Consider the following 24,776-nt stretch of genomic DNA (forward strand, 5'->3'; position numbering starts at 1 on the left):
TTCATAGTTACCACCATGGGGCCTACACATAACATAAAAACAAAATTCTATAGGTGATGGAAATTTGAAATAAAATCAGAAATAGCAGGTCAGACAGCATCTGTTGAGAGAGAAGACCTTTCACCAAACTTAGGAAAAATTAGAAATGTAAATTTTAAGTGAAGGAGGGAGAGTGAGAAAAGAACACACGGGAAGGTCTGAGTGGATGGAGGAAAGGGGAGAATTAACAATAGGAGATTCTCCATTTGCGTAGATGAGTCTAGCTCCAACAATACTTGAGAAACTTGATACCAACCAGAGCAAAGCATCCTGTTTGATCAGCACCCCGTCCTCCTCAATTGGTATACAGTAGCAGCAGTATGTACCATCTATAAGATGCACTACAGCAACTCGCCAGGGTCCCCTTCAACAGCACCTTCCAAACCCCTGACCACCACCGCCTGGAAAGGCAAAGGCAGCACCACCACCTGCACATTCCCTTCCAAGCCACACACCAGGATGACCTGGAAATATTTTCACTATCACTGGGTCAATAACCTAGACTTCCTTCCAAACACCACCTTGGGTGTACCTACACTAGATAGACTACAGTGATTCAAGAAGATCTTCTCAAAGGAAATTACAGATGGGCAACAAATGTTGGCCTGGCCAGCGATGCCCACATCCCACAAAAGAATAAAAAAGGTTGATGATGCAGGGCCAAAGGGAGTGATAATGGGACAAGTAACGAAACAAAAGATGTGTCTAGAAGAGATATGAATGGCAGAATCATAAACAGCCACAGGCAGGAAGCAAAAATAAGAGCAAAAGAAGAGTTAAGCCAAAACCTCCAAAGGAAAACTAAATAAAATGGGGCAGAGATTGCAGTCTAAAATTTTGAACTCAATGTTGAGTCTGAAAGGCTACAAAGTGCCTAACTAAAAGAAGAGTTGCTATTCCTCCTGTATATATTAAGCTTCATTGGAACACTGCAGGCAACCAAAGACAGAGAGGTCAGCATGAGAGCAAGGTGGAGAATTAAAATGACAGCCTACTGGAAGCTTGGTGTTACGCTTGTGGGCTTGATGGAGCTCCGCCCAGTCACCCAATCTTCACCTAGTCTCCCTGATGTAGAGCAGACCACATTGTGAGAAGCGAATACAGTATATTAAATTGGAAGAAGTATAAGTAAATCACTGTTTCACCTGAAAGGAATGTCTGTGGCTTTCTAGAGGCGAGAAGAGAGGAGTTAAAAGGGCAGCTGTTGCATCTGCTGCACTTGCACAGAAAAGTCCCATGGGACGAGGGTAGGTGTTGGGAATGATTGAGGAGTGCACCAGGGTGTCGGAGAGCGTGCAGTCCTTTTGGAATGCTGAAAGGGGAGGGGAAGGTATGTCTGCTTGTGGCATCCTGCTGGAGGTGGTGGAAATAGTGGAAGATGATGCATTGAAAACAGGCTGGAGGGGTGGAAGTTAAAGGCAAGGGAAATCCTATTATGGTTTTGGGAGGGAGGGGAAAGGCTGAGAGCAGAAGGGCAGGAAGTGGGATGGATAGGGTCGAGGGCCCTGTTGACCAAGATGAGGGAGAATTGTCGCTTGAGGATAAAGGAAGACATATCAGAAGTATTGGTATGATGGCTGCATCATCAGAACAGATGCAATGGAGACTGAGAAACTGGGAAAGTAGAATGGAGTCCTTACAGGAAGCGGGGTTTAAGGAAGTGTATTTGGGGTAGCTGTGGGAATCATTGGATGTGCAGTGGATATCAGTCAATAGCCCATTCCCAGAGACAGAGATTGGAGACTCCCACTGCAATCTTAAATTCTTTTCCATTTCTTACTCCTATCCATAAAATCCCCACTGCGTGTTTACCTTGTTATATCCTCGCTTATCATTGAAGTGGTTTCACCATTAAGCACTAAAGGTGCTCCTCTCACTCTCCCCAGAGGGAGAAGGACTCCTCTCCCTCTGCCAGTTTCCCAATCCTTCCAGTAGACCTTATAACCTGGTATATTCACTTTCCAGTCCTTCCATGGTCTTGCAGCCATGACTCATTAATGGCTATCATGTCATACCCTCTAAGTTGAATTTGTACAGCAACTCATTCAACTTGTTCCTTATACTCCATGCTGCTCCAAGGTGCCATGGTTAGCATTCTGATTGTTCTTCTAACAGTCTTCATCCTTATCTTCAGAGTTAGCTATTTACCTGTTGTACCTGTCGATTGTGTATTTTATATTGGAATGTGAAGCATCATGTGTTTTCTATAGAGAACTTTCTGACTGCCCCTTATCAGTCATAGAAAATAGGGGCAGGGGTAGGTCATTTGGTCCTCCGAGCCTGCTCCGCCATTCAATATGATCATGGCTGATCCTCTATCTCAACACCAAAGTCCCACGCTCTCCCCATAACCCTTGATGCCTTTACTGTCCAGAAATCTATCTATTTCCTTCTTAAATATATTCAGTGTTTTGGCTCCACAGCCTTCTGTGGTAGAGAATTCCATAGGTTCACCACCCTCTGAGTGAAGAGGTTTCTCCTCGTCTCAATCCTAAATGGCCTACCCTGTATCCTGAGACCGTGACTCCTTGTTCTAGAACCCCCAACCAGAGGAAATGTCATCCCTTCATCCAATCTGTCCAGCCCTGTCAGAATTTTATACGTTTCAATGAGATCTCCTCTCATTCTTTTAAACTCCAGTCAGTACAGGCCTAATCAGCCCAATCTCTCCTCATACGACAATCCTGCCATCCCAGGAATCAGTCTGGTGAACCTTTGCTGCATTCCCTCTATGGCAAGTATATCCTTTCTTCGGTAAGGAGACCAAAACTGCACACAATACACCAGGTGTGGTCTCACCAAGGCCCTGTACAGCTGCAGTAAGACATCCTTGCTCCTGTACCCAAGTCCTCTCGCAATGAAGGCCAACATACCATTTGCCTTCTTAACTGCTTGCTGCACCTGCATGCTTTATTTCAGTGACTAGTGTACAAGGACACCCAGGTTCCTTTTTGTACATCAATATTTCCCAATCAATCACCATTTGACTAAGACCATTCTGTTTTTCCTACCAAAGTGGATCACATCACACTTATCCATGTAATACTGCATCTGCCATGTATTTGCCCACTCACTCAACCTGTCTAAATCGCCTTTAAGCCTCTTAACACCCTCCTCATCGCTCACATTCTCACCAAGTTTTGTGTTGTCAGCAAACTTTCATTTTAAAAGGTGCTTGCATTTCTAATGAGAGTTTACGATGTAAGAGAAGTTAAGCCAACACGGGTAGAAAAACTGGGCTGTTGCCTGGCAACAGGGTCTAGAGAGGCAGGCCCCTCCCACAGACATGCACACAGAAGGAACTAGAAACAGCAGTTTGATTTGGAAGCTGTTTGAGTTCAGTTGGTTTTGAAGACAGCTGCCAAGCAGAAGCAACCCAGAAGGGGCAGCTAGCCAGTTCCAAGCTAAAGTTGGTTGAAAGTAGTGGCCAGGGTGAGACCGGAGCAAAGGAGACAGATAGCCAGTCCCAAGCTAAAGAAGAAAATCCCTAAGCAGACCTTCTAGTCAAAGGATGGACAGGAACCTGGAAAAGGTCCTGTTAAGTGAAGTTAAGAGGGCAGAGAAAGACTTAAAGCTCCAAGCTGAAAGCTCCAAGCTGCAGGAAGCAGAGTCAAAGCGATATAAAGGCTTGTGGAAGCCAGAAGGTCCAAAGAGACAACTGAAGTTCTGTAGCTCTTTGCTACGGACATGTGAAGCAGTGGTGCCCTGTTGACGGATGAGTCGGTGAGAGTGAGTGCGTGGAAGACAGCTTGAGGCATGTGGTGACACAGGGAAGATGAACATCAGAAGGAAAGTTCGATACCATGGAGGTGAACCCTTGCGGAAGGCGTCTGAGAGAAAGCATCAGTTTGGGAGAAGATTCCAAGGAGAGTTCTTGAAAAGTGGCGGTTGAAAACCCTCGTGTAAAAGACAGAGTTCAGTGAGACTGGTTGGCTCATGGTGTAACAAGCATTTGGGGAGTGTATTTTAGAGAAATCCAAAGCATCTGTCTGGGTTGGCATCTGTCACTTGGTTTCAGAGTGTGGTGTGTCTGACCACGGGTTGCCTATTGGTACATGGACTGTGTACCTACTGTGAACATTAGATTATAAGATAGCTTTTGTATCTTATGTTATCCTTACAAATTGTATATATCTGTAAAGGTATAGATGTGGGTGAAGGAGTACTGTAATATAGCTCATCTTTTCTTATTTAATAAATGTTTTATGCTTTTGTTATAAGTTTGTCAGCTGACTCTGGTGACTCTGTTTAGTAGCCCCTCTGCATGTATCTAAACAAACAAATAAAAGTTAGGATCTACCAAGCTGGGTTCCACCCTGGGATCAGGCCTGTCCAGGGGTAACCTCAGCTGGGGATCATAACACTTTATAATAGACTCTAGCATTTTCCCTACTACTGATGTTAGGCTAACCGGTCTGTAATTCGCTGTTTTCTCCATCTCTCCCTTTTTAAATGGCGGGGTTACATTTGCCACCCTCCAATCTGCCGGGACTGTTGCAGAATCTATAGAATTTTGGAAGATGACAACCAACGCATCCACTATTTCCATGGCCAACTCCTTTAGTACACTGGGATGTAGATTATCGGGCCCTGGGGATTTATTGGCTTTAAGTTCCATTAATTTCTCCAGCACTTTTGTTTTATTAAGACTAATTTCCTTCAATTCCTCTTTCTCGCTAGACCCTTAGTTCTCGGAAGTTATTTGTGTCTACTTCTGTGAGGACAGAACTAAAGTAGTTGCTCAATTTCTCTGTCATTTCCTCGTTCTCTATTATAAATTCTCCCGTTTCAGACTATGAGGGACCTACATTTGTCTTCACTAACCTTTTTCGTTTTACATACTTATAGAAGCTTTTACAGTCCACTTTTATGTTCCTTGCAAGTTTACTCTCATACTCTATTTTTCCCCTCTTAATCAATCTCTTGGCCCTCCTTTGCTGAACCCTAAAATGCTCCCAATCCTCAGGCTTGCTAGAAAAAGTAGCAACTTTATATGACTCCTCTTTGGATCTAATACGATCCTTAATTTATTTTGTTAGCCATGGTTGGGCCCCTTTTCTTATTGTGTTTTTGCGCCAGAAAGGAATATACAACTGCTGCAATGCATACATTTGTTCCTTAAATATTAGTCATTGTCTATCCACCATCATGCCTTTTAATGAAGTTCCCCAATCTAAGCAAACTCACGCCTCATACCTTTGTAGTTTCCTTTAAGATTTAGGACCCTAGATTCAGATCAGATTACTTCACTTTCCATCCTAATGAAGAATTCTATCATGTTATGGTCACTGTTCCCTAAAGGACCCTGCACAACAAGATTATCAATTAAACCCATCTCTTGCACAATACCAAATCTAGGATAGCCTGTTATCTGGTCGGTTCCTTGACATATTGGTCTAAAAGAAACCCATCTCGTACACGCTCCAGGAATTCATCTGCCACAGTATTATTGCTAATTTGTTTTGCCCATCTATATGTAGATTAAAGTCACTCATGATTACTTAGCACCCTTGTTACATGCATCTCTAATTTCCTGTTTAATGCCTTCCCTACCTTACCACCACTGCTTGCAGGGCTGTAGACAACTCCCACTAATGTTTTCTGCCTCCCTTAGCTCCACCAAGATTGATTTTACGTCTAGATTTTCTGAACCAATATCCTCTCTTACTATCATACTGATTTCATCCTTAACCTGGGATCCTTAACCTAGGTGGCCACGCCACCTCCTTTTCCTTTCTGCCTGTCTGTCGCAACATTCACCTGTGTTTAGCTCCAACAACTTATTATAGTATTCAAAATAATGCTGCATTAGTTTTAACATAATTTTATGCCAATAAAAGGCCTTGTTTGTTGCACCATTATATTTAACATACGTAAGACATGTGAAGGTAGAACTGTTGTTAATTATATAGTATTGTAATTATGCTCAGCTGATGGGTATTAACTAAGGATTTACTTGTATTCCTATGAAAAGGAACAGACTAAACTGTGGTTGTTGGATTAGGAGATGTATGTTTGTAATGTGCATCTCTGTAAATAAAAGCTCGTAAAGCATGTAAAGATTAAGATCCAGTACTATGCTTCACTGCTTTCTGAAGTAAAACAACTGTCACCATTTTTCTTCCCCTTTTTTTTCTGGCAATGGTGTCTTATGGCAGGGTACCACAAGTGTCTGGGGCCAAGTGGCCATTACGTATGGTAGCACAGCACTACATTTGGTCAAACATATTTGAAGCATGAAAGGGATGGACATGAGGCTGGAGATCAATGTTAGTGTTCTTAGAGCTGAGTTCTGTAAGTGTTAATCACAAAATAATTCTAAATTCGATAATTTAATTCTAAATGTCCCACTTTCGGCTACATTTTTCAGATAAGAACTTAATCAGATTGTGATGGATGTAGCTGATAACCGCAAGATACTTAAGAACCTCACTTTGTGGTGCAATATGAATTAGTTGGCATTGGAATAATACACTAGCCCAAAGGTTCTTGTAACAATGTAACTGGCAAATTCTATCTAAGTTTATATCAAAATTTACCCCAATCCTACTGTTGGCAACTTATACCAAATATCCCGAAAATCTCAATCACCTATGCCTGAAGGTAAAAATCTTTGTCAAACAAATGAAAATCATCATAAACAATCAGGTCTGAGGAAAGCCTGGAACATACGTAAAGGAAGACTTAAAACTATAGAGTCATAGGGCTGGATTTAACACTCCCCCGTTGGTGGTTTTGAAGGCAAGGGGCACATAAAATCCAGTGGGTTTTGTGCCCACCACATCCCTGCACACCCCTGCACTCGCTGCAATTTTACCAGTGCTGGGAAGGGTGGGGGTGGTGGCGTTGTCAAGTGACTTATCTGCCCATAGGCTTTTTGAGCCCCTGAAGTGGCCATTTAATACCCACTTAAGGTTCTTATCTCGCCATTGTTAGTATTTAACTGGTGGCGGGAGTGTGCAACCCGGCAGCTTTCCTGCATGGATTGGTGGTGGGAAAGGGAGATGACTCTTTAACGGGTCCCCTGGCCCCATTGGAGGGTCCCCGCAGGCCTTCCCACCACCCTGGTTCCCTGACCTTTTGATCCCCCACCAGGGCCTGCCAGTCTGGCCTTGCCGAGACCCCCCCCAGGCTTACCTCTGGTCAGAGCTCGGCATACCTTCTTGCAGGTCTTACTGCAGCAAAGGCGTTGGTCTCTTCTCCCGGTGGTGCTGCCAGTACTGGAGAGCTGCCAGCCTCTGATTGACCGGCAACTCTCTGAGGCAGCAAGATGGCTGCCTGGAGCAAGGGCAGGTTTCCCTCTGACCTTTTAGCTGAAGGGCCGGGGACCACAGCGCCCCATTAAATCCAGCCCATAAAATAATTACTGCACAGAAAGAGGCCATTCAGCCCATCAATTCCATGCCGGCTCTTTGTAGAGCAATCTAGTTGGTCCAATTTACCAACTGAGCCAGTGGAGATACCCACATTTATTGAAAGAAAAGTCATATTTTGATGTAAAAGGCATACTAAAATCCATTCATTTTAACATTTGATGGGTGCTGAACATGGACAGATGTTCAGCTAAACAAAATAAGTGACAGCCATTCGCTGACTCATTCCTCAGGGCAATGCCTTGACCAAACAGGGTCAAGCTGCCTGGTTTAAATTTCAAACAATGCTTGGCAGTTAACTGTCAGTCACCATCAGTGGTGTATTCTGCATTGCCAACCAATTAGCACTCTCTTCACATACGGTATAAATTGTTGTTATCCCCCTTATATTGGTATTCTTGTGACTAACCTGATGAATGCAAGATGAAAAGCTTAGATGTCTCTTTTTTCAGCAATACTCAAAAATGAAACATGGTTAGCAGAGACTTGAAGAAAAAGAGAATAATGTGTTGTTTGCTTTTTCAGTCTAAACAGTACTGAAAAAATAACATTTACATTCAGATTCATGTTTTATTTGACTGTTTGTGGTTGATGAGTATGGGTCCTTATCAGACCTGAAGGAAGACAAGATGTTGGCGATACGGCTGGGAAGCAGTGCAGATTTTCTTTAAATATGCAGTGTATTGCTACTAATGTGCTTTGGGAGCAGACAGGACATCCTTACACTTTGGTTCAGTAAACACACATTTCCCAAATATTTCATGTTATGTTTAATGTTTCCTCAATGGCATATCTTAAAACCACAGTCCCTAGTTGCTCAACAAAATTGAAGCCCACAGGATTAAAGGGACAGTATGGATACCAAATTAGCTACGAGCCACAAAGCTGAGAGCAGCTGTGTATCAGACTAGAATAAAGTATACAATGGTATCCCCCAGCGGTTGGGATTAGGGCTACTGCTCTCTTTCATCTACGTTAATGACCGGAACTTGGGTCTAAAAGATAAACTTTCAAAGTTTGCATAAAAGGTGGAAGTTTGGGAATATAGTTAACAGTGAGGAGGATAGTAGCAGGCTACAGTAGAATATAGACTGGTGAAATGGACAGACATATGGCAAATGAAATGTAATGCTTAGAACTGTGAAGTGATGCACTTTGGAGGGAAGTTTGAGTAGAGGCAATATAAACTAAATTGCACAATTTTAAATGGTTTTCAGGAATTAAGAGACCTGGGGGGTTCATCTACACAAATCTTCAAAGGTGACAGGACCCGTCAATAAAGCTATTTATATTAAAAACCAGGCATATAGAATCCCTGGCTTTATAAGTTGAGGCATATAATATAAAAGCAAGAAAGTTAAAGTAAACCTTTATAAATCACTGGTTGGCTTCTGCTGTAGAGTATTGTGTTAAACTCGGGCACCAAATTTTGGGAAAAATGTAAAGACCTTAGAGAGGGTGCAGAGAAAATTTACTGGAATCGTACCTGGGATGAGGGACTTCAGTAATGCAAAGAGACTAGAGAATCTGGGAGTGTTCTCAAAGAGAGGCTAATGGGGGATATAATAGAAATATTCAAATTTTAAGAAAATGTTTTGAAATAGCAGATAGGGAGAAATGGTATTCACTGGTGGGAGGGTTGATAACCAGAGGACAAAAATACAAGATAATTAGCAAAAGAAACAGGGGAGAGGTGAGGAAAAAAATATTTCTGCAGCAAGTTAATGATGATCTGGAATGCACTGCCTAAAAAGGTGGTGAAAGCAGATTCAACGGTAATTTTCAAAAGAGAATTAGCTATATACTTGAAAAGGAAATATTTATAGGGCTATGAGTGGGGCCAGTTGAATAAGTCTTTCAAAGAGCCACTTACGCGCAATGGGCTGGATGGCCATCTTCTGTGCTGTAAGATTCTATGAACTGTTAGATTTCTTTCCGTATCACTTAGAGCTGGTAGATTTTTTACTGAGATTAGATTTTTTTTCCCCCAATTTCTGGAGAGAGCAAGGCTCACCTGAGATTATTTTCTTCCTTGATTAGGCGTTTCCAAGGTTGAATACCATTCCTAGTTCCGAGAAAAGTTGGTAACTCCTCTGAGGGTTTTGCCAAAGCAGCTCTGACACTGATCCCTCACTTGTGATGCCTGGCAAGCACTTTGTGACGTATAAAAATAGCAAATGCTGGAAATACATAATATGTTTCTCAGCATGCAGAAAGAAAAATCTGAGTTCTTATGAAGGGTTTCACCTTTCTTTTCCCTCTTTAGATGGTGGCTATTTCTGCACTTTCTGTTGCCCATTGCCCCCACACTCCCATTTATCAATATTTGCAGTTCACTTTACTTATTAGTAAACCCCTTCACTTTTCCTCTGTCTTCATTGTCTCTAGTCCCGTATTGCAACTGAGTTGAATTTGGAATGTGCAAAATTGGGTGCAAACATGGCATTGACCAACTTACCTATTTTATTTTGTAGTTACTGTAGCAAAGGTCAACTTTAGTGCTTATACCCTAACTTGCCCAATTTTTCAAGAACGTGGATGAGATCCAAATGTCATCAGCCTGGTACACCAAGAGGTTCCAGAATCAGTGATTAGCTAAAATGGGTGGCTCTGCAAAACAAGTTTACTAAACACTCTTTTCAAGTGAAGCAGCGCTTCACTTGCACTTCCTTCAATTTGGTCTACTGCATTCACTGCTCCCAATGTGGTCTCCTCTGCATTGGAGAGACCAAATGCAGACTGGGTGACCGCTTTGCGGAACACCTTCGGTCTGTCCGCAAGCATGACCCAGACCTTCCTGCCGCTTGCCATTTCAACACACCATCCTGCTCTCATGCCCACATGTCCATCCTTGGCCTGCTGCAATGTTCCAGTGAAGCTCAATGCAAACATTGAATTCAACAACTTCAGATCATGAACTCTCACCTCCATCCTCACCCCTTTTTGATCCCTTTTTTTTCAAATATTTATTTTTAAATTTTTATATAGACATTTTTTTCCCACCTATTTATTATTTAAAAAAAAAATTTATTTCCATTCATTGTTTTATTCTCACCTTTTAGCCTATCTTGATCCTTGCTCCCACACCGTCTCCTCCCCCCACCACACCCCACTAGGGCAATCTGTCACTGGCTCATCCTGCTTTCTACTCTTAATGTCACCATTAGCACCTCCTTTCGCCAGTAGCACCATCATCAACACCCCTTCCACCTTTTGTTTATGACATCTTTTGCAATCCCTCCTTTGCCTCCACCTATCACTGGCCTTCTATCCAGCTTCATCTGTCCCACCCCCTTATACAGTATATATTTCACCACATTTCTACTTCTCTTTAGTTCTGAAGAAGAGTCATCTGGACTCGAAACATTAACCCTGTCCTTCTCTCCACAGATGCTGTCAGGCCTGCTGAGTTTTTCCAACAATTTTTGTTTTTGTTTCCGATTTCCAGCATCCACAGTATTTTGTTTTTATCTTAAGTTTACTAATGGATTGTCTCTTTCAGTATCCTTTCCTAAGTTTAAAATATTGAGTTATTGTTTGGACACTTAAGCTCCAAATGCAAAAACAGACCATACTGTCTTAAAACCTCTCTGACATATACTTTTCTTAATTGTTTAAGGGTCTTGAGTGCTACCTAGTGTGTGGCTTCTGTTTAGGTGAAAATGGCAAGTTATGTTCATGGTGGCAGTACAATCTTTGCAAACATAATAAGCATGTTTACTCTGAATTGGGAGTAAATGCTGTTTAACTGAACCAACGGCCCACAGGTAGCCATATTTTGCTCAATTGGACCCTGGTGTGCTGCCAGTTGCAATATATGTGATACCAGTAATTTTCTCTTTTTCACCAGAATTATAATGCAGAGAGAGGATAGGAACTGTTGTCCAGGAGCTGCCTGCAACTCTTGTCTCTACAGGGCATTGCTCTGCACAGATACATCTTTCTTTAGAAGTTCATAAACAGCATATCCAACCTGGATTTGCACAGCTCATCGTTCATTGGCATGCGTTATTGTGCAAGTCTGGCCTTTCTGTGCATGGAGAGATTTGTGCCTAAATATGGTGGAAAAATGTTAAACAGCAAGTTAATCAGGAGCAGATGGCCAGACCCAAGCAGAGTTGGCTGTGGCAGCGGATGTTACGTGGGTACTTAATGATCTCAATAAACAGCAGAGAGCAGAGTGACCTGTAATATACACAGTTATTTGGAAAACTGATAGGGGAGAGCAAACTCACCTCCTTCTCTACCCCAGGTCATTAATAACAGCTCCCAAATAATTTTGACGGTTTCTAGAAAGCACTTGGCAAGATTGACACTTAATTCCATTTTCTCGACAAAATTCCTCTAATTATTCATTACATCATATCACATAAAAAGCTTAAACAAATCATAAAAGCAAACTGTATTTCTTTCCTTAATCTGAGTCAGCAAATGCCTGTAACATATCAAAATAAACTAACTGTTCCTGTCCAACTTTTCATCAATATACATATATTAAAACACATTCTCTTTGGTGGTCTGACACTCTGCCCATCTCTCACCTTCTAATACAGCCTTTCCACCTTTCTTTCCCCTTCTCTCAATTGATTTCACACTCTCTGTAACATATTTTTGTTTCTTGTTTCTAATTTCCCTTTCTCTGTTTTCCCTTTTAATAGAATCATCAGATTCTATTGGAAGGAGATGATTCGGCTCATCATGCCTGTGCTGGCTCTTTGAAAGAGCTATCCAATTAGTTCCACTGCTCTTTCACCATAACCTTGTAAACAGCTCTTGCCCTCTTCCTGCATTATAATTCTGACGGAAAAAAGAAAATCAACTTTTACTGGCAATGCCTGCATTACAATTGGCAGCCCACCAGTGCCCATGTGAGTAATAGATGGTTAGCTGTCCTGTTTCAGTGAAACGGATTAGCTCCCAATTTCAGGTATATGTCCAATTCTGTATTGAAGGCTGTCGAATCTGCTTCCAAAGCCTTTCAGACAGTGCATTCCATATCATAAGAATGCACTGCATTAAAAAAAATTGCATCTTCTGTCTGGTTTTTTTCTCTATATTGCTACTGTTTGATTTTCAAACACAATGCTCATATGGAAAACAAGAAATGTACAGTGACTGGGGCCAGAAACAAAGGAGAGGTGCTCACTATTGTGTCCAATGCCTCCAGTGTTGTCATCAGTCAGCTTCCTGCCAAAGGCCCAACAAGTACTGTTATGCAACCTCTGACATTGGATGAGAAGACAGATATGAAAAGCTAAGATCTCACCCTGTAGCTTATTTTTTATAAATTATATATAAAGATGTGCTCATGCTATCTCTAAAAATTTCAAACTGGACAATGTCCTAAAATGGCTGAATCTATGTCTGTCTGTGGCCCCGAACAAAAGAAGCTACCAGGCAGTATCAGGGAAACTCATACATTGTTATCCCTGAAGATCCACGAATGACCCCTGTGGGCTGCACAGACCAAATTCAAAGAGAGCTGTACAAAGGCCATCTCATTTCATAACCTGGGGTGGTCAACAGGAGTCCGCTCGCTTGCTAAGACAAAGGGCCTGTAACCTTCCTTTCAATTCTTAATGGTTGAGACGTTTAACAATCTCTGGGACCTAGATGAGAGATACACGTCTTTTGTCAAAGACAGTGCGGAGAGGTGGGAATCATGAGACATGGGCCTCTGGCTTGTGAAACCAGTAATATTGCCTTGCTGAACTGCAAAGTCTTAGTCTGCTTTTTTTATCATCTGACTAGCAGACAAAGAGCAGTTTGGACACCTGGCCCCATCTACACTGCTTCTGCTATACCATTGCCTATGAGACTGATTGAATCATCTCAGCTTGCCTATCACATGATGTGAAGTCCACACCACTGGAAAAGTGAATTTTCCATCATCTTTTCAGCTCACGACCTCCATGAAGGAATAGCTCTTTGGACATTGATTCTGGACTATGGAACCCACAATTCCTTTTCTCTGTGGTCTCTTCACTGTAAATCTTTCTTTTCTCAATCCCTCTCTTTTTATGTATGAATGCAAAGGAGGCAACGTTGCAAATTTGAGTATTTTTAAAAATTCATTCACAGGATGTGGGCTTCGCTGGCTAGGCCAGCATTTGTTGCCCATCTGTAGTTGCCCTTGAGAAGGTGGGGGTGAGTTGCCTTCTTGAACTGCTGCAGTCCATGTGGTGTAGGTACACCCACAGTGCTGTTAGGAAGGGGGTCCCAGGATTTTGACCCAGTGACGGTGAAGAAATGGCGATATATTTCCAAGTCAGGATGGTGAGTGACTTGGAGGGGAACTTCCAGGTGATGGTATTCCCATCTATTAGCCGCCCTTGTCCTTCTAGATGGTATTGGTCGTGGGTTTGGAAGGTGCTGTCTAAGGAACCTTGGTGAATTCCTACAGTGCATCTTGTAGATGATACACACTGCTGTTACTGTGCGTCGGTGGTGGAGGGAGTGAATGTTTGTGGTTGTGGTGCCAATCAAGCGGGCTGCTTTGTCCTGGATAGTGTCAAGCTTCTTGAGTGTTGTGGGAGCTGCACTCATCCAGGCAAGTGTGTGTAAATAAACTAACCCTTTGAGTTCATCCTATCTTGAGTTTGCTGTGGGGTTATTAATAGAAAATTGGGTCACACTAAAGCTGAGAGGTTGGGAAATATGCCACCGCTTATAAAGAGGGAAGCAAATCAAAAACACCTTTCTGTTTCTGGATGGGTGGCGAGAGGAGAAATTAGTGCTGTTTAAATTAAACCCCCTCCTGAACATAACACAGAGAAATCAAATAAAATTAAATCCATTAGTTATAAACAAAGAAAAGATTGAAGTAAAGGCAGTGTAGCTTAGACAAAATAAAAATGATGGGAAAGGGAGTAGTGTATCTAAAAAAAAGTTAGTACATGGATTTTTCTTTCTTTCATGGGATGTGGGCATTGCTGGCTAGGCCAGCATTTATTGCCCATCTCTAATTGCTTTTGAGAAGGTGGTGGTGGGGTGCCTTTTTGAACGGCTGCAGTCCACGTGGTGTAGGTACACCAATAGTGCAGTTAGGAAGGGAGTTCCAGGATCTTGATCCAGCAACATTGGAGGAACAGCAATATAGCTCCAAGTCAGTGGCTTGGAGGGGACCTTGCAGGTGGTGGTGTTCCCATGCATCTGCTGCCCTTGTCCTTCAAGGTGGTAGAGGTCACAGGTTTGGAAGGTGCTGTCATAGGAGCCTTGGTGAGTTGCTCCGGTATGTTCAGAGTATGGGAAGTGAGGAACCCGGAAGAAATTATTTCATAGGAAGATCTAGACTTAATAGCATTAACAGACATCTGACTGCAAACTAGACAAGAATAGGATATAGACATGACAAAAGGAGATAGAAGAGATATTGAAAAGCTAAGAAAGGAGGCAGAGTGGCAATATTGATACGAGGAAGGGCTTATGAAGATTGGAAGGGATACAGACAGTGTCAATTTAAGTCAGCTTAGCTCAGGTCATTCACCTCTGCAAAGTGCAAGTTATCAAAAATAACTTTCTCCAAATCATAAAAACAAAAAGCTAAAAGCTACTGCGGATGCTGGAAATCCAAAACAAAAACAGAATTACCTGGAAAAACTCAGCAGGTCTGGCAGCATCGGCGGAGAAGAAATCAGTTAATGTTTCGAGCCTTCATGGCCCTTCGGCAGAACTTCTGCCGAAGGGCCATGAAGGCTCGAAACGTTAACTGATTTCTTCTCCGCCGATGCTGCCAGACCTGCTGAGTTTTTCCAGGTAATTCTGTTTTTGTTCCTCCAAATCATGTTGGACAAAGTTCTCTTAATTGAACTACACTAAAACCAATGGCAGTGAATACAGTTCTACACATGCCTAATTGTAACAATGGGCACACTAATAACCCTGTTGCCCAATCAAAGGATCTTGTGTTCTGTGGGGAATTTTGGCCTTAAGATTTCAATACGCCACATGTACACGTAAGCTGATCACAAGCAGAATCAGTGATTCAGGACAATGCCCCAGAAAAAGTATGTGTTCTGCAAATAATTTGGTTGAACATTTGTACAGTATATACCATTGTAGATTTCTGCCTCCTTCCCTAATTCTGTGGGATCCATGGGCCACAGTTTTCTCTAGTTAACCCATTTTTGCCTTTGGTGATGTTGCACAATACGGGTTGTTTTGTGTCCATTTTTATTTTGACTTTACACCTCACTATCCAACATGTGCCATGCTTCCACAGAAAAAGATTTAGTTTTCCTTGCACACATCCATGTGTGTTAAATATTTTTTGCTGACATGAATTTTGCTATGCCCTACTTAATGTTTTCTTACAGGTGTGGAACCACTTCTTTCAAAGCAGTCAGATTGCATTCACTCTGAGAATTAGCTCTTAAATTCTGCAACTTTTATTAAAGACAAGTTTAAAAATAGAAATGCTTCACCATAAGCTTAATAATAACTTCTTAATCCCGCATGTTTATTATAAACACATAATGCAAGCATACAATTAAGCATTTTTCCTTTACAAACTATCTCTCAAGTGTTGTTTACAGTGCAGTTTTTGTATTCAATGAATTTCCCATTTTCCCCAACTCTTTTGAAGGTGCAATATCACATTACAGGAACTCACCATTTCCTGGTAGCTCACTCAAGCCTAGATGGCTAGTCTCATCAGAATATTCAATTGTAGAAGGAACCAAAAACATGAGACACCTCCAGCGATAGGAGTAAAGTTGTTTCTCCATTGCTACCTTATACTTTGAATTCCACCTGCCACTATGAATTAGACAAATTCAAAGCGTTGGGAGCCAACACGGATTGAAAAATTGTTTTATGGAGAGCAATTTATGCAATCTGTAATAAGGTTGAGAATGTAAGTTGCCCAGTTTAGTGTCCTATCTGTGTCTCGACGTAAGAACTTCCTGAACAATATGCTTTTCATATGCCACTTGTAGTTATCCACAGGAACAGGCCGGTATTTTTTATCAGTTTGATTACATATATTTAAGAGTTATGCAAAGAAATGTTGAAATAAATTTTACAGTGGAGGATTGCACTTGCTTAGCAACTCAAATGTAAAATTTCATTTCTGCTTATAGTTGTAGCATGTTTGCAAAGTGATACAGGAAGAAATTTGATCATTATTTTCTGATTCGTATTGAAATAACAATAAATCTCTTCAGGTTCTCATATCCTCTTTAGTTGTTTCAGAGCTTTCACACAAAAGGCAGATAAAATTATGTTTAACCCCTCACCAGCCTTTTAAATGATGCAATCTTTCATTGTGGTATAGTTATTTTCTTCATCCTTGTCCCAAACCAAATATATATCCCTTTTTGGCTAGTGAGGGGTCAAATCAGCCAAATTTCATGCACTCAATTACTATCTGGTGACCTCTGCTAGAAAATGGATGCTTATAGCTGTTCGATGAGAACAAGATCAAGGTCAACAGTGTTTCCCCACAGGGTCATGGAGTTTGCCAGTAGTTGGTCTCTGAGATTGTATGTGAAATATGATTACTTGTGTAACGCATCAGAAGAAGAAAGGAAAAAAGGCTCCTCAGCATATCCAGGCCAAAAACACAGATGTTTGCTTGTACTGATCCATAAATGGCCACCCATAGGTCACTGGGCTCTGTTGGGCTGGGATATCCTGATGATTGATTTCCTATTCTTTCATCCCTATGGGTGGAGACTAGCCTGTGCTAGACATGTACTGTTGGCATTTTGGTGGAGCTTGGAATGGGTTAGGTTACGATCAGTAGCATTTTGGATGTGCTGATATTTACGGAGGGTAGAAGATATGAGGCCAGGCAGAAGAACGTTGGTACAATTGAGTCTGGAGGTCACCAAGCATATAAGCACATTGGATATTATGCTGTTACAGCATTTTCATGGCTAAGTTGGAAGCTAGTAAGCTCCTGAAAAAAAGGTTAATAAAGTTAAGCTTTGAAGTGCTCTTGCATTAGTTTCCAATCAAAATGAACCCTTAATGCATCAGCCACCTGTTACTTTTATTCTATCTCTCCAGACCTTTACTTCACATTTTCGTTGCATTGATGAATATTTTCTCCTGTTGTTCAGACTATTTATTTTAATGTACTGTAGGTGGGTTCAGAAGGGAAATAAAATAAAATACAGAGAAATAATAAATAACTTCTTCCAAAAAAGGGCAAAATGCAACATGGAGGTTAGCAAGAACTTGCCAGATTGGGAATTAGGAAGGAGATAAAAGTTGAAATGAAGGAAAAGAAAATCCCTCAGTCTGAGCTTATTCTGTCAGTAATAACCAGGTTTTATCTTCTATACCCAATTATCACTGCTTTCAGAAGCATCAAAACAAAATGAAAGTTCTGCTGTTTTCAGCGTAATTTGAGAATGTGGTATTAATCGATGTACGGACAATTCGTTATGTCTGTGACATCTCTGTCCTGACAAAAACCATGTCTGATCTTTCAGAATTACCTGGAAAAACTCAGCAGGTCTGGCAGCATTGGCGGAGAAGAAAAGAGTTGATGTTCTGAGTCCTCATGACCCTTCAACAGAGCTGAGCAATATCAGGAGAAGGGTGAAATATAAGCTGGTTTAAGGTGGTGGTGGTTGGGGGGGGGTGGGGGGGTTGGGGAGGGGGGGTGGTGGAGAGAAGTTGGGGGGTTGGGGGGTGGTTGTAGGGACAAGCAAGCAGTGATAGGAGCAGATAATCAAAAGATGTTACAGACAAAGGAACAAAGAGGTGTTAAAGGTGGTGATATTATCTAAGAGAATGTGCTAATGAAGAATGGATGGCAGGACACTCAAGGTACAGCTCTAGTGGGGGTGGGGTGGAAAGACTGACAGGGCATTACAGGTATAGACTTAAAAATAATGGAAATATGTGGGAAAAGAAAAATCTACATAAATTATTGGAAAAAACAAAAGGGAGGGGGGAAGAAACAGAAAGCGGGCGGGGATGGAGGAGGGAGTTCAAGATCTAAAGTTGTTGAATTCAATATTCAGTCCGGAAGGCTGTAAAGTGCCTAGTCGGAAGATGAGTTGCTGTTCCTCCAGTTTGCGTTGGGCTTCACTGGAACAATGCAGCAAGCCAAGGACAGACATGTGGGCAAGAGAGCAGGGTGGAGTGTTAAAATGGCAAGCGACAGGGAGGTTTGGGTCTTTCTTGCGGACAGACCGCAGGTGTTCTGCAAAGCGGTCGCCCAGTTTACGTTTGGTCTCTCCAATGTAGAGGAGACCGCATTGGGAGCAACGAATGCAGTAGACTAAGTTAGGGGAAATGCAAGTGAAATGCTGCTTCACTTGAAAGGAGTGTTTGGGCTCTTGGACGGTGAGGAGAGAGGAAGTGAAGGGGCAGGTGTTGCATCTTCTGCGTGGGCATGGGGAGGTGCCATAAGTGGGGGTTGAGGAGTAGGGGGTGATGGAGGAGTGGACCAGGGTGTCCCGGAGGGAATGATCCCTACGGAATGCCGCCGGGGGGGTGAAGGCCAAGGCCCCATTTGCTAGCTTGGGTGAATGTAAAAGGTCCCATGGCACTATTTTCAAGAAGAGCAGGGGAGATGTGTAAAGTAATCTCTAGTGTCCCAGCCAATATTTACCCCTGAATCAACATCACAAAAACAGATTATCTGGTTATTATCATATTGCTGTTTGTGGGAGTTTGCTGTGTGCAAATTGGCTGCTACGCTTTCTACATTACGACAGTGACTACATTTCAAAAGTCCTTCATTGGCTGTAAAGTGCTTTGAGAAATTCGGTGGTCATGAATAGTGCTATATAAATGCAGGTCTTTCTTTCTACTAGTCATGCAGAGCAGGAAGATCCTGAGAGAGTTTGTTAGACAGTTTCAGCAGTGATAAAGAGTTGGGGCACTGCAGTTTTCTTCAGCATATGTACATCAGGAGGGGAAAATCAGCCAAGGCCCCTGCTCCTGATAGCTATGCAGTAATGTTTGGTAAAGTGCCAATGTGTAGTTGTTGGTTGAGCACAGGATAGGGCGTGAAGAAGCCTCATAATGGACTGTCCTACAAAGTTGATTTATTCGGTTTTACAGGTGAAGAAATTTTTTTTTAAAAGATATATGAGAAGGTTTGCATTAATTGGCATGGGTCACTGACTTCAACAGATGAGAAATAAAGGGAGAAATATGTAGGGAGTGTTGGAGGAGAAAAGAATAAAAAGTGTGCTCCAAGGCAACAACTCAAGCTGAAGTGATGGTAATAAGCTGTTAAACTTTGCTCTAATGGATACTATGGTCAGAATATTGCCGTCGGCGTGTGGGGGCGGGCCCGGCACACCGATGCGTAAAATGACACGAGATGACGACGGGCATGTGTCCTGACGTCATCACGCGTCATTTCGACCTTTCATTCGGTGGGTGTACGTGGGAGGCTGCTGCACGCCCGCCGAACTGTCAACGACCTATTAAGGCCAATTAAAAAGTAATTAAGCTTATTAACAATGCTGCCCGTCCAACCTTAAGGTGGGGGGCAGGCGAAGAGCCCAAGCGGCCTTCCCGTTTTTCAGGAAACCTCATCCATGGGCTGGATGAGGTTTCCTGAAGGATTCATAAAATAATTTAATAAATTTTGCAACACTCACAAATGCCCCAACTCATGTGACAAGGGGACATGTTTAAATCATTTTTTACTTTGTTTATACCAACATTTTTTTATCAACTTAATCTCCCTGAGGCAGCTCTGTGCCTCAGGGAGATTGCTGTGCGCGAAAGAGTGCTGGCCCCAACTCTCCCTCCTACACCCCCCCCCCCCCCCCCCACCCACACAGGTAGCGCTGAGCGCTATGCAACGCACATTACTCTTGGCGAGCTTTAATTGGCCCACCCACGTAAAATGGCAGCGCACAACTGATTGCGGGCAGCGATTGGCTCTGCTCCTGCTCAGCCTGCCTGACTTAGGTAAGATTCAGCCCTATGTGATCTCAGCCTCTTGTTGCAATGACGCTTTGTAATACTTTTTAAATTGTGCTATATTATGTATCTATGTCCAAAACTAACCTGTTATTGCCCACATCATTAGTTCTAAATAAGTTATCAATATTTAATGAATCTATCCACAGGATTAAAAAAAAAATGCTTTAAATTTGTCCAGTGTTGGCATGGCATTGATCGCCGAACAGTTCTGAGGAAGTGATGTCTGCCTGATTCATTAGTGACTAATTGCAGAACTGGGATCAATCCTGCAAAATGGGTGCAACTCATAACAATTTTTCTACCTCACTACTCTGGCACACATTAGTCTGAACTGAAGCTTTATTTGCTTTAAGGATAGAGTGATGTTTTATATTTTAATGAATCAATGTGAGAATGTGTTTCTGCTGTGGATGCATGCCTTTTTAGAACTGTTCAAACTAATTTCACTTTCCAAATGACCTTTACATAGCCGTGAGAGGTGAAAGGATTATGTCTTTGCCCATCCTGAAAGGTTGAGTAAATCCACCCATGTTTGAATTGTCAAGGCAGTTTGACCTAGATGGCTGGAGCCAATCAAACTCAGAAGCCAGATGTGAAACATTGAAATTGCTGAAGCAGTCAGTGGTTCAGGTCACTGCCCCACTCAGCTCAAAAGTGTTTGTTCAGGTGCTGTCTTTGGATTTCTTGATGCATGGAATAACCTATAGTTTTTTTAATATAAGAAATCACTACCAAGCCTGTATATCAAAAGTCCTGTTATACTGTAACCAGCCACGGTTGGGCGTATTTAACTTTTAGCCTCTTATTGCACTCTCCCTTTAAATTTTTACAAACATCACAATTTTCCTCATTTAACATTAAAGTATTTACAAAAATAAATCATAACTTGGAATTAATTCTGCCTTCAGATGTGTAAAGTGATCTGTTTTTGTTTACTTCTGAGAGTTGCCGATCATTCATGTGGGCGGATCTATTACTGTTAGACTGGAGTCTAACAGTAGCCTGCAGTCCAAGTCAAGTTGCCCATTCAATCCAAATGTAAAGAACATTGTGATTATGTTGCTGTGCAACTTAGTAATTAAACTGAATTGGAGGATTTATTTTCAAGTAAGCATTATTTTGGATAGTACTTTAGAATGAGAGAAGATTGCATGGTTTAATAAAAGAAATACAAGCTTTAATAAAATAAAATAAAAGCAAAAGCTTTTACAAGCTTTAATATCTGCAAGCTTTCTACAAGCTTTGATATCTGTTTTAGGCCCCTGTAGGTATAGTTTATAATCAGAACAACACCAACACCAATAAACACCCCTTCCATCCTTTTGTGATGTTAGACATTAAAGGAAAAGGTATGGGCAGGGGATAGAGTAACAAGGCTCCAGAAGTCTGCAGCCAGCATGGGAATTAATTTTTGCAATTTCTCTTACAAGTTAAGAGATTTATAAAAATAATTATTTGGAAGAGTTTTCTATTGAACCTCCTCCCCCATGTTAATCTTTTACTTTAAAGGAAAATCAGTCTTGAATGTGTTTCTATTTTACATTTAATATGTTACTCATGAATAAAACCCCTTGTCAGTTCTGCTGAGCTGCTGGTCTGATGTACAGAGATTTAGTTCAAGTGTAACTTCCCTTAAGGAGGGCCTTCCTTCTTTATCCAGTACATTCCGAGTATTAGCCCACAGAGGGGTCACCATTGCATGTACTCAGCACTTTGACTTTACCACTTGTGTGTCAATAAATAGGTTCAAGGTGAGCACAAACTGCCAGATATGTCTCCTTTAATAAGATAATTGGACATATGTTGGCTACTAAGCAGATAAAGTGGCTAAAATATCTAATCTGGAATCAATTTTAGTGTTATGCAATGATGCCTTATAAGGTGAAAGCTTCTCCTATTAGTAGCTAGAATTGGAGAGAAAAGGCAAACTAGCCTGAGGGAGGTGATCAGCCACCTGGGAGTAGGCTTAAAGTTAATGAAATAAATAAGGCCCTTTTACATTATAAATGAGTACAACACAAACTAGGGATCTATAATTATCGGGTTAAGTGAGTTGATTTATTGATGTCAATGCAGAGAGCTGGTTTTGTGTATTTACCCTGTATGTAAGTGGAGCAAAGCATGTTTATGGAAGTTGTTTATTCAGGCCTAAATGTAAAAACAGGAGGTCCTAGATACCACTAACCTAAAACTGGATAGACATATTTAGAAAAGAACCTGAAAAGAGCATAAAAGAGATGATGTGGAGTGGATGGGGGTGGGGACATGGGGGATATGTACTTAGTTTTAATTTCTTAGTTTTTGTTGCCCTTTTCTGCTCCTCTCCTGAGTAAGAAGGTTCCATAGGTTTTGGCAGTCCAAATGCGGATGAAGAAAAAAGCTCCAAATTGCTGGTAACCCAAATTAAAACCAGGTGATAGAAATACACAACAGCGCCACCAGCATCAGCAGAGAGATGAGACAAGTTGTTTCAGATGCTCTATAGCACAATGCAAACCTATGTTTTCTTTTTGCCAATGTTGACAGACCAGTGTATTTCCAGCATTATGCGTTTGTGTTCATATATGTTCACTTTGAAACTGGGATTGCTGTTTAGAGACAGGTAGACCTTGACTTTGAATGATAGTTTAAAACAGGTGATAGCAAGACAGCAGCTGGTTTTGCATCTCTGCTGGTTGACATCAGTGGAAATGAAAATGGGTGGCTGCTCACTAACATCCATTTTACACTGTTGTAAAAAGTTGAGCTTTCCCCAATTTGGAAAGTATATATGGTCACACTGCACAGAGTGGAATATCACACGCAAGAGGTAGCAATGATATGACCTCCTTCCCCTCGTAGAATACATGTTAAAGAACCATTGAAAAAGTAAACTGAAAACACACTATTGAAAATAAAATGAATGCAACTTCCCTTTAAATAGACACTGCTCAGGCTGTCATGAAGTCTGTGAGGTCATTTTGTCCTTGGATAATAGTATAAAACACATATTGAATCAGTCACTTGTTACATATTTCACCTGAGTTTCCATTTCTATTGTATTCAGTGGAATTCAGGAGAGATGATTAAAATACGGCTGATTCAATAGCTGCCACTGCCCGCTATTATCCAAAGTTAAGGTTGCCCTCTCTGTGTGGAAGTGCACTGAGCTATTCACACCAAGAAGTTTCTAGATTAAACCTCTCACCTGTCCAGAGTGATGGTAGGAATGTCACAGGTTTAGGGAGAAAGAAAGGAAAATCATCTGTTCAGTGAATCCTGCTGACAGCAGCTCCTATGTGGTCATTGGGTAAGGGTAGGATTGGATTTGGCAGCCTAGATAAATTGGTGAGGAATAGAATACCGTGAGGCAGGTTAGTATTACATCGTTGATGTGTTGTTGCGGTTGTCATCCTGCTCAATGCAAAAGAAATTACAATTGAATGTGGTGCTGGATGGTGCCCAGTGCCTATAGACATGTACTTCATTATAAGATATCTTTGGGAGAAGAGGGGAGAAAAGAAACTCACTGTTCCATAAGCAAAATTGGCTCAGAGCTTGGTCATCTAAATGAGCAGATCTGAGCAGTAATCATACTATGATGAACTTAGACCCATGTAGGAGTGGTGTATTTATTGACTGTCTTTGATGTTCTGTTTACTCACTGCTAAAATACTGTTACTATTTCCTTCAAAATTACATTAGTTAAGACTTCCTGGACTTTTAAATATAATGAGCTTTTTTTTGAACTGGAACATTAACATTAAAACTGCTAACATTAGTGTTCTGTATTGTGGCATTGAATAAATCAGTGGGTTGGACTATTAGATCTGTAATGTAACACTTTAAACCGTGCAACCCATAATCAGAAACAGAGATGACTTTTCAAGCACTATGATTGGCCTTGGATCCTCTGGTTGATGAGGGGGAAGGTTGTCTCGGGATCCTGCCCCTGATTGCTATCTAGAGAGTCCTGTTGGTTGTGGACTAGATCAGGCTCTGAATTCCCTCCATAGCCAAATAACTGACTCATTGTCAAAGTTCACATGTTAATTCTGCAAACTTTGTAAGGAACCAGAAGGTGACTGGCACCTATGGCTCCATAACCCATCTAAGAGGCAATGCTTTTAAGAGAGAAGGGGAAAGGAAAAAATTGCAAGGGGAAATGAATAGTCTTATAAGGTTTATTAAATAGCAAAGAAAAATATCACTACTTTTTGAATGAAAATTTCTGATAAGATAAAGATAAAAAGATCAATGTATTTTGAAACTGCTAACTTTATCCAAGTCCAGAGATGTTATGTACTCAATACATGGCTCATTGTGGAGAAATTATGCCCAAGATGAGCAAAGTTTCTTAGTATGACTTCAGTTTACAGGAGAACATATTGGGGGGAAATAACCATTATACTCCCAACTAGGAAGATATCAGCATAACAAAACATTGTACAATGCATAAATTTTGCCCCAATCTGATTGGGA

The 24,776-nt window shown here is 41.4% G+C and overlaps 1 protein-coding gene across 2 annotated transcripts in view; it reads left to right on the top strand.

Moving 5' to 3' along the window:
* Positions 1-24,776, top strand: part of plpp1a (phospholipid phosphatase 1a) — a 112,076-nt gene that overhangs the window by 8,213 nt on the left and 79,087 nt on the right. The gene's annotated exons all lie outside the window — the stretch shown is intronic.

This window comes from Cetorhinus maximus, chromosome 1 (genome assembly GCF_964194155.1).
Source record: "Cetorhinus maximus chromosome 1, sCetMax3.hap1.1, whole genome shotgun sequence".
Lineage (NCBI taxonomy): Eukaryota > Metazoa > Chordata > Chondrichthyes > Lamniformes > Cetorhinidae > Cetorhinus > Cetorhinus maximus.